We start from the raw sequence: 10,919 nt of genomic DNA on the forward strand, positions 1-10,919 counted from the left end.
TCTAAAAAAAAAAAAATCAGAGACATCCATGCTTGTGTAAACAAAGCCTGAAAACTTGACAGGCTCTGAATCCAGAATGCAAAGGATACTATCTTAGATTTGCTGTTAACAGTTTTTAGATTTTCTATGGTGCAAGTAAAGATTTTTTTAAAAAAATTAAGCTTACAATGTGGCTTTCAAGAGACACTTATTGCCTACACAACCCTTCTTGACTTAGGAAATATATATATGCTGTGATAACATGGGAATTGGCTAACATAAGTCCCTAAGAAGTCATGTTTGGAGTGCCAGCTGCAGAGCAGCCCAGCTGTGCCCAGCTGGAAACCCAGGCAGGAAAACTGCCAATGGCATTTCAAGAAGAAGGTGTTATATTTAAACGACACCACTTTTAAAAGAGCACAACAAAACTGGTGCCAGGGAAGGAGAGGCCAATACAAAGGTAATCCTCCTGTTGAACTAAACTTTTGGATCCCCTGAAAATTCTGATTTTTCCCTTCCTGCAAGAAGTGTAGACCTCATGTACAACTTTACCTGGAGCAGGATGTTCCTAAGACACTACACATGCTCTGACTCAGCTGCCATAAGCCCTGCTCTCCATCACCTTTGCCCTTTTTCTTCACCTTGATTGTTTGTTGTGGTACATGGAACACAGTCCTTGATCTTACAGCAGTTGCATTAGACTAGGATCAAAGTTTAGAGGCTGGCAAATTAGCACAGGAGACTCCAGCTACAAGGAAAAGGCCTCTTCATACTTGAAAAACAACATGCATATTTCTGCTGCCATGCAACTAAAAACATAGTTATGGTTAGACACATGATGATGAGTAACAAGCATACAGATTACTAGCCCTTGAGTGCATGGAGATGTGTTCATGCCATCCAAAATGCTGACAGTGCCAGGATTCATCACTTGCTTTTAGTGACACCTCCCCCTACATGCTCTTATTTTTTCATCATGAGCTAAAATTTCAAAATGTGACAGTAAGAGCTAATTATGGATGTCCTGAACTGACAAACAAGTGGTTATCCACAGAAAGCTGGATATATTTAAAAATCAATGGGAAGTTCATGCATCTGTATCCCATCTCATTGGCACTAATTGTGGTAATAGCCCCTCTTCATGACAGGTTTAAGGATCATGTCTCAACAGCTGCATTCCCTGCCCCTTAGCTCGGCTAACCCTTGGCTGACCGCTTGTGCTGAAATGAGACAGGGAGGGGAGTTAAAACCGAGTCCGGTTCTCCAACTCGTGGTGGCTCAGAGCAGCTCGTGCTGTTGGTTTTCATTCAGTCCTTTAATGGGTAATGGAAAAGACAGGGTAGTGGGCCTTTGATGTCATTCCCAATGGTAATTCTGGGACCTGCAGCTGGTGTTGGCAGGAGAACAATTCTCACTGGGATCAGTGGATGCACTGCTGCTCCCCAAAGCCAGTTATTTTAAGTGACATTTAAACAAGGAATTATCAGCTTAAGATCAGCCTTTCTCCCCTGCAGCGGGTTCAATTAGATTCAATACTTGATAACTAAAAAGCAAAATTACATCCCTCTTGCCTGAGCCAGACTCCTGTTGGCTTTGGTGGGTGTTGGCTCCTACTGAACTGAAGAATTCACAGCCTGGCTGCAGGTATGTGGATAAATACCTGGGAGGGTGACGTGCCCTGTGTGCCTGTTTGCGTAGCTGGATACCAGCCACGGAGGCACAGCCACCTCGTTTCAGACACTACTCTGCGTGCTAATTACTGACATCCTTGCCTGCAGGAGGGTAAGTGACTCTGCACCATTTCTTGTACCACCTGCCTGGCACCACCTTGCTTTTTGTGGTAGTTATTTGCATTCTCTCTAGCTCATCCTCTGAGCAAAAATACATAAACACACCAACAGAAACTATCTCCAGACTCTTTACACTTCACAGCCTGCCCCATGCACGCTCATTTCTCTCCTTACTGTCCATACCCTGCATTTTCAATGGGTATTTTCTGCTCCAGCCATTGTGTACTTAGTGGCAGCATATCTGCACCAGAGGTTTGCATCAGGTATGCTGCTATAATCCAAACAGAGGCTAAAAGCCCATTGCATTGCAGACAAGGTCTTAGAAACATGAAGAGGCTTGCAATAAGGAAAACAAATCAAAAATTCTCTTAACAGATCTGTGCTTTTTTCTATGAAGCTATGGGGGTTTTTTAATCCATCACTAGGTCACCTACACAGTATTATTGCCCATTAAATAAAAATATTTACATGCCAAAACAAAAACCATAGAATCAGAATCATAGAATTACAGAATACCAGGTTGGAAGAGACCTCAAGGATCATCTAGTCCAATCTTTCCTGGCAAATGCATGGTCTAGACAAGACGGCTCAGCACCCTGTCTAGCTGAATCTTAAAAGTGTCCAGTGTTGGGGAATCTACCACTTCCCTGGGGAGATTTACTCCAATATGCCTGATTGTTCTCACTGAAAAATTTTCCTCTTGTGTCCAATGGGAATGTCCCCAGGAATAAATTGTACCCATTACCCCTCATCTTTTCCATGTGACTCCTTGTAAAATAGGAGTCTCCATCTTTGTAGAAAGATTGTAGACCCTTTAAATACTGGAACATGGTGATAAGGTCTCCCCCTAAGCCTTCTTTTCCCAAGGCTGAGCAAATCTATGACATACTGTATTTGCTAACAACCAAATCCCAACATCTTGCTTTCTGCCACACCCAGCTCAGGAAACCTCTTGCTGGGCTGAACAACTAAGCACCAACCAGGGCCCCAACAGACATTTATACTGGAGATACCACCGGACAGTGACAGCAAGCTCCAAAGAGTGAAGCTAGGCCCTCCTTTTCTCACCGCTGAATTAAAAAAAGCATGGGTAAATTCCCTTCCCCCACAAGTCAAACACCAGTTGGGTGAAGACTTCACTCTATATCCAAATACCTCTGGAGTCTGGGTGGGTGCAGGTCCAGGGGTGACACTCATGCCTGATTGACATCCATGATAGTGCTCCTCAGTTCCTTGCAGCACCTACTTGTACGGCTGAGGCTCCACCGAGCATCTCCTCTGGCAAGGGGTGCTCACCCAGAGCCTCCTTCTCCGCTGCTGTGCCCACAGCCTGGTCAGCCCCCTCAGCTCCTCCAGCTCTCTGGGTATGTCCGTCTTCTTGGTCAGATTTCTGGAATGATTCAGTTTAGGAAATAAACAAAACGGAGCTTCCCCACAGGGGACAGGCATGAGCAACTGATGAGCAGTGAGAATACCAGCAACCTGCCGTCACAGCCTAAGACTGTCATTACCTTACATTGCATATAATTAAGGCCACGATTTAGCCTCGCTGAATTAATTTGTTCAGTCCTCATTCACTTGCCTTCATTGGAGGGGAATGATCTGCCAGCAGCTGAAATCACAGCATTGGGTCACTGCATTCAACTACACATGGGCTTTGGATGTGAAGTCAGGTTCCAGATTTTCACTCTTCAAACTTAAAACCAGAAAACTCCCATCTAGACTCCTCTCTAATTCTTTATGCCTATTTAATTGCAAAGATTTGTTTGAAATTGATGATGAATCAGGACACTTTTGACAAATCCAATCAGAACAGAAATCCAGGTGAATTTTGTGTATATATATATTTTGAAAGATTTCATTTAATTTAATCAATATTGCTGTACTAAGCACAATACTTTTAAGAATCCAGGTATGCACTTCATATAAAAACGTAGAACAAGCCTAGGACCGATGACAATAGTTGTGATGGAACAAATGCACATTTAAAACATAAAACCCTGCCCTTCATCATGAATTTGATCTGGGATATAGTAGAGCAATAGCAACCCTCAGATTGCTTTATACACCATTGAGTTAGACTTCAATTGCTTTACGAGAGAACTAAGAAAGCTCATGAAAACAAAAGCCATCATGCAAAATTTCTAAGAGTTGTTAGGAGTTGATATTAGCTACAGTAAGTTCCATCATTTTATTACATACATGTTACACACACATAGATGTACATGTATGTGAAACTGTTTATTTAATATCTTTTTATATCTCACATCCATTGTAGCTCCTTTGCTGCAAGCCCCTAGCCAAAGCTTAGGGGTGGCTGCAAAGCCCTTTTCAAACATTAACAGGACCTGGACATTAAGTTCGAATTCTTTTTATTTCAGATGTTTATAAATTAAAATAGGCGATCTAACTAACTGTAGGGAAGTCATGTTTTACCTAAGCTCTGCCTGCTTTTTTAACAATATCATTTATTTCAATACCCGATAAATTCAAATGTATTGCCAGTGAAAACACAACAGAAAGCTATTTTTCTGTTGAAAATGTAATTGAAGGTTATCCCAAGTAATAATGAAAAACCATAGCAGCATTGGTGTTACATCAAACGTCAGTCCTGGTGCATTAAAAATGTACCTCTGCACTGTCTGTGATCAGAGAAAAGATTAAACAATACAGAGGGTCGGCTAGTGTTTTTTAAATAAATTCTGGCAAGCGGTTTACAACTCTGGACATTGGCCAAAAGTGCAGTTTTCATATGCAATCGAGGTTACAGCTTAAAACAGAAACCCCCTGCTGCAGTCAGGGCTGGAGAGGGAGCAAGCCAGCAGGCAGTCATTGTGGAGACCAGGAACCAGGACTGGGGATGGTTGCACGCTACACTCCATTTTCATATATTTTTTTAATGCAAGCGATTAAAGACACAGCTGTCCATCTGCACTTTCTGATGACAGCTGGTTTTGCCTTCTCACAGATTAAGTAAAGCCAGTCAGACTCCGTAACTGATACCACTGACCATTGATGTCAGGGCCTGGTTCACCCCCCTTCACACCCCACCCATTGACTGTGAGCAGCAGGTGACTCCAGCAGGACACCACCATGACAAGTGCAATCGAGATGCCTTCGTAGATTGACCAAGCTGTGGAGGCTGTGTCTGGCTGCTTCTCAACCACCACAGGGCAGAGCAGCCCTCCCATTGCGTAGATGAGGTCAGGAGTGACATCAAGCTGAACAGGAATTGTGAATGAAGCTGAAAACATTGCACCTAATAGCCTTGCCTTTGAGGAGCATCTTAAATTCTCAGCACACAGGTGAAATGATGCCCTGTTACAAATACCACTTTGCCTTAAGTAAGGAAGTTGTATTTATATCAGGTGTCACAAGAGCCCTGCAATATGAACCTTCACTGGAAGCAGAATCAGATTTTTTTGATCCAACTGTGCAAAAAGTGCAACAGCATGTGATTAGCAATTTTACATGGAAAGAGCCAATTTCATGGTCTTCTGTATTTTTTTCTAGCTCTTACCATCTTGCACTGTAAAATCCTACACAGCAAACACAGCAATACAGTCAGGCAATATTAGAAGACTAGCCTTCCAGTACTGAAAAGAATACATCACATATAATGATAGCAGAATTGGTAGTAATGCCATATAAATAAGTATTAAGCACATCAACATTAATATCCAGGTGCTGCCATGAAGGACTGTAGACAAATAGTGCAATAAACATTTTTAAAACTGTATTTCCATGCAGGTATCCAAACCAGTAACCTTTTTCCCCAAGGTTTAGAATGCCAGACTATCATCATACAAAATCAGGTGAAGAGATTCTTGTAGAAACAAGACATGGGGTTTAGGATTCCAGTTTGTAAAACAATTAGTTGAACTTCAGTCATTTTATGTTATTACATTCATACTTTTGGTTTTGTTCTTTCAAGTGTCGATCATTTTCTTATGTACTTTGCTTTTTACTAATGGTTTTACCGAGTAACATGTCTGTTTCATTTTCACATCTTTTATAGAAAAGATGATTTATGTTTATACCAGCTTTTAAAACAAAAATTGTCTAAAGGAGGAGTCCAAGAACTGTCTCTTCTAGAAAAGTAAACTTCAATGCTTAAAAAAGAAGACCCAAGTTGGTGACAATATCACTTACTAGTTTTACCTGCACTGACAGCATGCCCAGACTGAGATAAGAATCAGAGCTTTTCACACCCACGAGTGGTTTTCTTCAGAGGGAGATGAGCTTCTCAAGATACTCTTGGTAGGGCTACTCACCTTGCAGTGAGGGTCAGGTTTTCACCACTGGATTTTGAGACAAGGAAATTTAGCATTCACTGGGATCAGGCCACTAAAACAGCTTATTCTCTTCTACTTTTCACACCAGTGTTTGTACAGACTGGTTATTAGAAGTGGGGGTGCCAGGTGCCACAGAAGGAGCAGCCCGTGACACAGCCATACCCACCGGTGAGTGCCAGCAGGTTTTGGTATCTAGCTACACTTTTAGGAGTTTGCAGCAGTAGATGCCTAGGGAGCAGTAATGATTCTGTGGCCCAAAAGGTAAACTGAGGCACAGAGGGCCCAGTCCAAATCCCAAAGCAATTCGTTAATGAACCCCGATTTGTTTATTACAAAATGTTCAGCTCTTTGTGAACCTGTTCCCTTTTGCCAACCCACTGTCCTGACTTCTGGACCATGTTCAGACTACTGGATCAGACACACTTTTAACTGGTCAAAAGGACTGAGATGCCAGCAGAATACATTTGAATTTGGTTTTAAACACATGAGGGAAGTTGTTGCACTGTCAGTACCTATGTGGAATCCTCTTGAGCTGATTCTCCATTGGCACAAGTAACTTCTCCCAAGGTAACTACAAGACTTTAGGACTCTCAAGTGCTTCTTTCCCGTGAGGTCTGTGGCATAGTGCTGAAGTCCATCCTAAGGTTTCTGTTTACTTCAGCAGTATGCATTTTCTCAATGGTTCCTAAGATATCTGGAGTGGTATGGGACTGTCTGGGCGATGAGAAAACTTCAAGTGCTTTGCTCTGAAACGTCCAGTCTCCGAAGACAACAATTCCTGAAAGGCAAAAAGGTCTTGAGAACACATCCTGTGAGGCCTGCAAGAGGACCCTGAGAATGAAAGTCAAACAAACAAGAAATCCACATGGTCTATGAGGCAGACTGGATCCACCCTTTTTCCTTGAGCCCTACAAATTTCAGCTGACCTGCTGGTGACTCCTCACTTTTGCCTCATATAAAACTGAAAAAGCTTCACACATAAGACCCAGAATAACAACACACTAGCTACTGGGGGAGTGAAATCTTCTCAAGTTTTCCTGCTGACTTCAAGACCTTTTCCCTGGCACAGTATGTTTTCAAAGAAAGAGAAAATGTTAAAGGCAAATGCATTTTCAGCCTTCCCTGCTGTTTGTCTGATTCAAAGCACATCTAAATTAGCTGCATCAGATATATTTGAGAGTTCCCATACACCAGTGAAAAGACATGTTGCTTTGGACTTATTTCTGCAGTGCTTCTCAGAATGGATGCCTTAAAGGCTACAGATGCTTGCTTGGTCACTGAGCAGAATCCAGAACCTGAGGATAGTGACCAGGGGAAGTCATTGACACAGCTACATTTTAGTTCAGCTTAGGGATGCACATTTGAATGGAATCTCCCAAGCATAGCAGTAAGAATTAGTTAAAGGTATGATTTATGATGAGTAAACACTATAAAACTGGAGTAAATTCCTAGATCCAGCTTCACTTCTCACCTAGGAATAACACTTAACATAGACTGGAAAGGGAGACATTTCTTCCATAGTTGTTTGGATTCAGTGAGAGCTGTAGATACCAGTGACAATACTGCCTTTACAACACACCTGTAAGATATTCAGCATACCTTGACTCCTCCAAAAATGACAATGGCTCTTTCAGTCTGGCTGTGCGTGGTTCCTCTCTCCTTCTCACTTCGGTTGAAATGTCAGCTTTATTTTCTTCTCCCCAACTTCCCGCCATGCTGTCCCCACCTTACAGAGGCTCTGCACCGCAACATACAGGACCAATTCAAAGGCCAAAAGTTCCTAAAGCGCTTATGCAAGTTAATTACTGTGCCTGTTTAATCCCACGTAATGCAGATTAGCGCTGTCAACTACGGTTCGGAGAGCAGTTGATGTAACAGGCTGGCCTGTCAGCAGGGAAACCGCTCTCTTCAAGAGCGGCAGAGTCACTTAAAGTTAGGAGATGCTGATGTGTGCCAGGAACAGAAACCTCTTGCACTGGTGCCCAGTTGCTGACAGGATGTAGGAGGTGGACACAAAAACAAGATATGACAAATAGGCAGGTTTAAAGAAGGTATTGTACCCCTCATTTCAAGACAAGATTGTCAGCTTCAACCCCATGCCCCACTTGTGCACATTCAGATTAAAAACTTTTTAAATTTCAGAGACCTGTACCATGAAAAACATCCTTATGTCAAGACAAGAGCCAGAATGAAGTCAAGCCACTAGTCACTATTTTCCTATCAAAGTCCTAACACGTTTTCATCAAAATGAATACGGACCGGCCAAAGAAAACTGTCAAGTTTGAACAGCCAGTCATCCCTATGGGCAGGAGAAGGTGGAAAGGTGGAAGGCTTCTTGGGAACTTCAGCTTCTCACAACTCGAGTCCAATCTAACTGGATTAGTCTACAGTCATTTATCAGGTAAAATGCCCTTTGGCAGCAACATGTGTTTACATAGGGCCTGCTTATTCCCCGAGAGTGCAAATACAATGTGGCTTATTCCAGAAATTAATGGCATGTAACATTTCAGGATTTCCAACAATGCTTTTCCTGTTCTGGAGGAGTGAATATCACTAGTTATCTTGATTTGTAATTGGTAGCCAGGATTACAGCATTTCATACGACAGCACTGGTAACCGAGCTATAGTAACAACGCCCATTTCCTCCACCCATGCATTATATGACAGTTACACAAATATTTTCCACCTCAGCAGATTCTACAGTCAAATTACGGACTTTTCTCTCTCTAGTTCACAACTGACAAAACTTTGTTTGATGGAGGTAATAATGACAGAATATATGATAAGACTTTCTACTGCTGGCTGAGAGTCAAGGCACAGGATACTAAACTTCCACATTTTTAAAAGCCATTCTTATTCCAAGTGACTTGTAGATGCAGTAAAACTGAATCATTATGTTTTTTAAAAAAGGATAATTAAATATAAATCCCATCAATACCTTTTTTACATTAGAAATCCAAGTCTCTTCTATTCTAAAGAATTAGATTTTGACAGCAAAAGAGACCCGAGATTAGAAGATGAACAAGTGTCTAGAAGTTTTTAACCTCACACAGCATGCTTTGGCTGTTAGCTCCAATGCCTGAGGATGGACAAAAGTTTCTCTTAAACTTGCAGCCACCCACATCAATCTGAAGCTGGTTCCCTTCAAAACTGCCAGCTGGGCCCCTCCATGTGTGGCATTACAGTGATGCTCTCCCAGGATGATGCTCACGGGTGAATGTGCACAAGTCCTGGTGGCAGCCAGAGACACTCCTGCCTGCGCCTGCCTCTCCCTCACACCTCTGCCAGCTGCCACCAGCCTGCGGTTCCATGAAGGCTAGAGGTAAGATGCCAGGCTGAGATGTGGACACACATCTTGTCCTACAAGCTCTGCTAAGGGAGTGCTGACATGTATCGGGGAGGTGGAGCAGGCAGAAGAGGGGTGATGCCTCAGCCACCACAGAAAGATCTGCAGTAGCGCAAGTACCAGACACTCCACTTCTCTCTGCTTGTCCCCAGGGACAGTGGGTATCCAAAGAGGATGGTTACCTCTGACTTCACAAGAGGGGAAGGCAGGAAAACATATCGGTCAGTCATTAGTCAAGCCACTCCTCACAGCACTGGAACAGAAAGCTGCAAATGAGGAAGAAAAAGCATCCTGCAGAGGCAACGTGGCAAGTACAGGACAGTGGAGTCCTGTGGGGGTTGGGAGAGAGGCTCAGGAGAATGAACACACCGGAAAATAAACAGCTATAATGTAAACGAGTTTCCAGTTTGAGAATGTTAATTTTTTTTTTCACGGGGCCTTTTTTGCTTTTTGCGGAAGATCAAAAAGCAATGATATATATCAAATAGCTTCCAGAGCAGCAACACTTACGTTACCTTTTCTTTGCCTTCATTCCTCCTCCCAGCCTCTGGAATAAAAATGTCAAGCTACAGAGAGAGAAAAACATTTTTTCAGACAAAACATTGAACCAGAAAGAAAAAAATATGGAAGCAGATGAGATAGTAGCAGGGAATGAAGGCATTTGAGCAGCAGCACCTTCCTCAGCACAGGAACAAAAACTCGCCAAGTCCTGAGCACTCAGGAGGCCCAGAGTCAATGCATTTAACTCTACAAAGCCTGAGCACGCATCAGCCCCATAGCTCCCCCAGGCAAAAGCACCAAGACAAACCCTGCTCTCCCCTCCCATCCCACCTGCCTTGGCCTCCTGCTCAGGAAGGAAGGGAACAGGGAGTCACACCGTGGCCACGCACAGGCGGGGTGGCTGGGAACCCCCCCCGGGCTGCGGTTCAGCCCGCGTTAGAAGTGTCAGCCAGTACGTGCCCAAATCCTGGTACCCAGGAACAGAAACTGAAGAATTATCCCACTCTCTCCTCTCCCTCGGTACTGAGGACTGGTCGTTGGCTATTCTCAGCACCTCAGAATACTTATTTGTGACTCCAGTGGCCAGGTTAAAAGCAAACTCAGCATCACTTCGAAAGTTTCTTCACTGAGGTTGGCTAAACCACAAAGCTGGGCTCTTAGGGAAAGCCCGACTTCCACGTCTTAATTTTCACAGATTCTGAGGAGCCATACTTTATACTGCCTTCACGTGGAGCTTTTTGCAGGGAGCGCTTCCGAAAACAGGCCTCGCACACCCCTCTCAAAGCAGCCGGCGGCGAAGGGCGGCCCCGCCGCAGCCCCTCACTGTCAGGCAGCGCCTCGACCCCCTGCCGCGGCTCCAGCCTTCCTCCCGCCCCAGCACCCGCCGCGCAGCGCGCCTCCTGCGAGGGCCTGACGAGGGACGGGCAGCTGCGATGCACCGCCTCAAGTTCCTACATCCACAGCCCCTCCCTCCCTGCCACCGCCCGGCGGGGCGGCCACCACCCCCCC

Source organism: Athene cunicularia (genome assembly GCF_003259725.1).
Source record: "Athene cunicularia isolate RWA chromosome 9 unlocalized genomic scaffold, athCun1 chr9_part1, whole genome shotgun sequence".
NCBI classification, from domain to species: Eukaryota; Metazoa; Chordata; class Aves; order Strigiformes; family Strigidae; genus Athene; species Athene cunicularia.